This window comes from Pinus tabuliformis, chromosome 5_1, assembly GCF_031772625.1.
Source record: "Pinus tabuliformis cultivar Carrire ecotype Pingquan chromosome 5_1, CPIR1, whole genome shotgun sequence".
NCBI classification, from domain to species: Eukaryota; Viridiplantae; Streptophyta; class Pinopsida; order Pinales; family Pinaceae; genus Pinus; species Pinus tabuliformis.
Genome location: NC_142305.1, coordinates 67505781 through 67512565, shown reverse-complemented (window position 1 = coordinate 67512565; position 6785 = coordinate 67505781).

Sequence of the window (6785 nt, the reverse complement as noted above, 5' to 3'; positions counted from 1 at the left end):
TTGTAAAAGTCTGTTTGCTGATTTTTTTGCTGAACATTTCTCTTACTGTAAAAAGGCATTTTCCAGAAATAAAGAAGAGCTCTCAAACTGGTTTTCCCCAAGAGTTGTAGGGGGTTTTTCCAGGGTCACATTGACCAAAAATCTCAGTGTTTAAATGTGTTTTAATGGCTGTTTATTACTGCTGATTTTTATTTCTGCAATTTCCAGCATTCTGTAAAATTTCCAGAATTTGTGTTTTCAGCAAATTTATTTTTTTCAGCTTGTTAAATGTATGGTTATGGGAAAGGGCATTTAACTATATGGGAGAAATAACGAGAAACTGAAAACCGAGGTGGGAAATGAGAAATTTCTACAATAGTCACAATTTAATTGTAATACTGAGGTAGGTCATTGTTCTCAGTTTGAAAATTGTATGAAAAGCAGAACAATTGACTGAAACAAGTTGGGGGATCCTCAGAGTAGGTGCTCACAAAATAATGGTGTAATCAAAGTTGGTGCCTTGATTATCATCATAATACAAAACAATAATTAGTGGTTTTTCTCTTGGAATGGTTTCCATGTAAATCATTTTGTCCTTGAATGCTTTTCTCTCATGTATTAATTGATTGTATTCCATTGAAATTTTAAGTGATCAACATAAAAGAAAGAAAAATTGGTATTTACATATTCACCCCCCCTTCAGTAATTCCTAATTCCCAATAAAGTGCTCAATGGAATTTACACTAGTACAAGTAAACTATATCACATGGGAATCTCGAGCATGCAGTGCCTCTGTGTTGCTACTGAGTATTCTAAAGCACATAGTGTCTCCACCCATTCAAAAACTTCAGGGAATCTAGAGTAGACAATGCTCCACCCAACAGTCACTACTAGAATCCAAAGCCCACAGTGTATCCACTCGATTCACACTAAATGGATCTTAAGTCCATAGCGTCTCCACCAATAGTCCCACAAAAATCATGAATACAACATGCCTCCACCGATCAGGTTCCATGGGAATCCATTATCTGTTGGAATTGTTTTCATTGATGGAAAAGAAACAACATGAGCAACAAGGTATGCTTGATATGCTTTTATGCTTTTGTTTTTTTATTCTTAGTAGTGAGGTAAATAAGAAACAAAGGAGCATCAACGTAGGACAAAGGTTTGTTCATATGTTGTTACAAGGAAGTGCTTAATGAATGACCATGTATGCATGTCATGCTTGTTTGGAAGAGGTGTTGTGATGGTTAGTATATATTGTTGATTGGTGAGTATGTGTTTTTGAATATGTTGATTTCTGCTAATTAGTGAGGCATATCATGTGCATCTAGAAAAGTGGTTAATGTTAAGCATGCATACATATGATGATTGAGATGTTGTGATGTGAGGAAAATGCATGAAGAATATTATTATGATTGTGATGTTGTGGTGTTATAGTTGTTGGTGTATTGCTGAGGAATGTTGCAAATGTTGTTGTTATATGTTGCAAAGATTCAAGTTGAAGAAGTGGTTGCAGTGTTCTTGTGACAACTGAAGGTTTCCTATTCACATAGTGTAATTCTTGTTCCCTTAGTAAAGTTCCTATTCAAATGTTCATTGGCAATAAGTTTAGCTATAGAGGGATGGTCTTGGAGATGCTTGGTGATTTTGTTGAGGTGTTGTGATCAGAACAGAGGTGTTATGATGCAAGAGAATACAAGTTCATGTGTTTCAAAAGAAAAATTAATGCATGTTATTTGAATATGTTGAAATTCATTTCATGTATTCTTAATATTCAAAGAGTTCAAATAGTTTTTGAATTCAAGAGACACCTTTGGAATGAAAGGATACAAGACTTATCATTTCATATTCTTGTATAAAATACTAATAGCCATTAAATCTTGTTTATTAAAATGTGTGAGCTTGGAAAGTTGTAAGGTTAGAGAGTTAGAGAGTGTGTGAGAACTGATTGAATTATTGTTTGTGCTTTATGTAGAACATATGAAGCTAAATTAAATAAGATTTGAGGAAGAGAAGAGGCCAAAACATAAATGAAGGTATGAAGAGTGTTGACACCTAATCCTCATGATTGGGTGAATATATGTAAATAGATAAATAAGTAATATGAACAGTCATCGGGAGATGAACTGAACAGTCTCTCCCTCATGTATATAATGAAGACCTACCTGATGGAATAAAACACACGAATCATTTTTGCCTTATGGAGTTACTGCCTAGCCTGACATGGTATCAGAGCCAGCTCCTTTTGTTTTAGCTTTTATGTCCTTTGTAACTCCCTAGTCTGCTCCTTTGCTCTCCATATAGAAGCGCTGCTCCATATAAAAGCGTTGCTCTTCTATATATTTCGTTGTCCATATAATTCAGTGCCTGTACGCTTGTCTATAATTCGTTGTTCATATAATTCAATGCCTGTACGCTTGTCTATAATTCGTTGTCCATATAATTCAGTGCCTGTATGCTTGTCTATATATTTCGCTATCCATATAATTCAGTGCCTGTACGCTTGTCTATAATTCACTATCCATATAATTCAGGGTCTGACATTTTCGTTGTCCATATATTTTCGTTGTTTGTTTGCAGCCCAGGTTCTAACTATTCTCAATCACTGTTTACACAGCTATCATGCTGCCACCATAGTGGCTGCCGCTGCAACTCTCCACCTCCGCCATCCGAATGAGCTTGTCTTTGCGTTTCTGTTATTCACAAAACCATATCTGGTTTGTTGGTTCTTGTCTGAGGGGTGGAAGAAGGATACCCAAGTCGTGTTACCACTGCGCCATGCGTGTAAACCCACGACCTCACCTTTGACAGTGCATTGTTTCACTTCCTTCAAACGCTACCCAATAATGCACTATTTCACTTCCTTAGCACCGGGGTTCCGAGCTCATGTGTGGAGGCACCATGAAACATTTTGAAGCAAGAAAATTTTGATGATGCTTTTTCCTATCAGGGTTTCACTATAAAAACATGCTTCGAAGTTCGTTCATTTGTGCGATTGGTTTTCATAAGTAGTTACATTTTGTGGGCCTTGTTAGCTCTACTACAAGCTTCAGAGTTTGAAGGTCAAATTCGGGTATGTCTGTGTTGTTGGTGCTTAAAGAAATCTTGGAGTAATCTTCTCCTCCTTCCTTCTTCAATTTTCCTGATGCTCTCCTAACCCCGCCATCTTTGTTTGCCTCCTGAAACCTCTATGTTCCACATTTAAACACTCTATTTCACCTTCGTTTTACCTTTGAAACCCTGTTAAATCCCGTGTTATCGCTAAGCTCCGAGTGCTAAACTTTACCCACCATATGACCAAACCATGTGACTCTATTTTCATAACCCTCCGCCCTTCCTCGACCCTTCGTCGTTCTCTAATCTCCACCATTGATCGCCCTGATCTAACGGTCTCCGCGTTTTCCGCCCGCACGATAAACCTCATGCATGTTCCCCTCCTTCTAACCGTCCGTCGCACAATCGGACAGTAGTCACTTCTCCCGATCGCGCGAGTTGCCCGCTCATTAACGCGCGGGGAAAGCAGTTTCCCGCCTATCGTGCCGGCCACGTGTCACAATTCTTCTGGATCGCGCCATCGTGTAAGAAAATCGCCCGCCTCCGATAAGCGATATGGGGAAACCGCTTACCTCCATCCGATTGTCCTCCCGCCCGTTAATTTCTGCGCACTTTCGCCTCCAGATAATCGTCGGATCTGCCCGGCTGCGATCCAACGGCTCATGTTCGTCCACCCGCGATTACTCCCGATAATCCCTGTAAGCTGCTCTCTGCCATTGATTCACGCATATCAATGGTTGATCTTTCCCCATCAAGCCTCCGCCATATTGCCCGTGTCCTTAGCCTGTTCAATGTACCCGAGGGAGGAAGGAGGCCAGCTACCTGTACCCTGCGTAATAAAGCTTCAACAACTGCATTTAAAGGAAAGCATGGCCGAGGAGGGAGAGTACAGAGCTCGAGCAGATAAACGCAGTTATTAGTTATGGAGCTTCTATCAGTCAGTACTCCGCCTGCTCAGAGAAGGACTGCAGAACACCAGAGAAAGGTCGATTTGTTCATTAAAGCCAGCAGATCGTGGCAGAGGCCCATTCCAAAGAATTAATGTGGTTGGTGGTCCATTATGACACCTCCACGCAGAGTACAGCAGAGAAATTCTATAAACAAACTCCATATATACCCAGAAACTAGATGGGTTGATGGTTGATGAATGTTATTTTGATGTAAAGTTCAACTTCTAGAGACTGTAACTACTATGATACCTGCAGCGCCTGGTCTTCATTTTCAGCTAATGCAAGCTTCTTTTGTTGTTAATTGCTCAATTTCCACTTCTTCTTTGTTCCAAGTTGTGCTTGTTATGCATTTTTCATGTGCTCTTGATGTTTAGCATTAAAGGGGTTGTCATCCCACCTTTGTGTTAGAATCCAGTATGTATCATTGAATGTGTATGCAGGTTTCTGTTATTTTAATGCCAGACAGCTGTCATCCTATCTATGCATTAGGAAATAGATTTACAGACCTTTTAACTGGCTGCAGCCGACCATCACAGGGTCCTGTGCATCTGCTGGTGTGATCAGTATTCTCCATCTTCACTTAATCCTCAAACTGTGAGTAATTGGTGGTCTAAAGCCTTGTAGTCTAGGGGTGTTCACCCATGTTTGGGGTTAAGCATAGTAGAAGTGGTTATCTGGCTTGAATATGCATCATTCCTTCCATTCATCCACCATTTTCCAACATTTTTGTTGAGTTTGTAATGTTCCTGAGCATCTCTGAGATACAACCTAGGAGAGTTTCTGTTATGAAACCAGCTCAAGAAAAGATAGAAAAGATAAATCCACGCCTTAGAATTCAGCCTCTTTGAGGGGGCAACCTCCTTTACATTACATAAATGAACAATTCTTGGATGATACAAATGACAAAACCTCCTTTCTATATATAGGAGTCTAAGGAGTCACAATATAATCCAGCCGACCTAACAATAATAATATAAAGCCACAAAAATAACAATAGAGGGATTCTATGGGGCACAGAAATAACAATATGGGGGTAATAGGGGCACAACAATATAAATAAGGGGTATAACTACAATAGTAATGGGGTAATCACTAGTATTATAGGGACCCAACATGCCCCTCTCCTTCAAAAAAGTGTTGTCCTCAACGCTTGAGTAGTTCTGGATACTTCTGCATAAAATTCTCATCCTCCCATGTGGAATCTTCAGCGGATAAGTTCTTCCACTTGATAAGATACTCTGAAATTGATCGATTTCGTAGCTGTCGAGTTCTTGTTTCTGTGACTGCTTCCGGTTCCAATATAATTTTTCCTTCCTCGTCAAGTTCTGGCAATATTGTTTGAACTGGGAGCTTGTCGCCTATAACCTTCTTTAAACATGAAACATGGAAAACTGGGTGCAATCGAGAAGCTGCAGGAAGCTCCAATTTGTATGCCATAGTACCAATCTTTTGCAACACCTTGTACGGACCATAATACTTTGGTGATAATTTATTATCCTTCTTAGCTTGCTTTAGGGACATTTGCTTATATGGTTGTAGCCGTAGGAATACCCAATCACCTACATCAAAACTTCTTTCACTGCGATGTTGATCTGCCTGTTGTTTCATTCTATTTTGTGCCAACACGAGGTTATCCTTTAAGAGTTGGAGGACTTGTTGTTGATGTTCGATGTGATGTTCCACTGCCTGAACCTTAGAATTTTCTCTTAAATATGATGTGATGGATGGTGGTTGATACCCATAAAGTGCCATAAATGGGGTCATTTTTGTTGCTGTATGGAAGGAAGTGTTATACCACCATTCAGCCAGAGGCAACCATTTGACCCATTGTGTCTGTTTATCAGATACAAAGCAACGAAGATATCCTTCCAAACATTTGTTTACTATCTCAGTTTGCCCATCAGATTGAGGATGATAAGATGAGCTATGAGCTAACTGAGTACCAAGACAAGAAAATAATTCTGTCCAAAAATTTCCAGTGAAAATGGGATCTCTGTCACTTACAATAATCTTTGGGTTTCCATGTAGCTTTTGAACTGTTTCCATAAATGCAGTAGAAACTGTACTGGCTTTAAATGGATGTGATAATGCACAAAAGTGTGCATACTTGGTAAGTCTGTCAACTACCACCATGATGACACTCTTTCCCTCAGACTTGGGTAAACCTGTGATAAAATCCATTGAAACCTCCTCCCAACGTTGGCTTGGAATGGATAAAGGTTGTAATAGACCCGGTGTCTTAATTGTTTCAACTTTATTTTGTTGGCAAACCAAACATTCCGCCACAAACTTTTGAATATCTGATTTAAGGCCATCCCAAAAAAATTCCTTCTTAACCCTGTGGTAAGTTTTTAAAAATCCTGAGTGCCCTCCTAAGGGAGAAGTGTGCAATTCCATAAGAATCTTTTGTTTTAGCTGGGAATTCTTACAGAGGTATAAGCGATCTTTGTACCATAACGAATCATTTTGCCAGCTAAATGTATCAGAAGTACTGGAATCTTGTTGTAGCTTTCGAATAAGTGCCCACACTTCTTCGTCATTCTTCCATTCCTCCTTTGCTTCGTTTATCCAATCTGGTTGGATAATAGAAATGGCACACAACAATGCTTCCACATCCTCATCCTTTCTTGAGAGTGCATCTGCCACCACATTTTGCTTCCCTTTTTTGTAGATGATTTCAAAGTCATAACCCAACATCTTTGTGACCCACTTTTGTTGCTCTTCAGAGGATAATCTTTGTTCTAAAAAGTATTTAAGGCTATCATGATCCGTTTTTACCTTGAAGTGTCTTCCCATTAG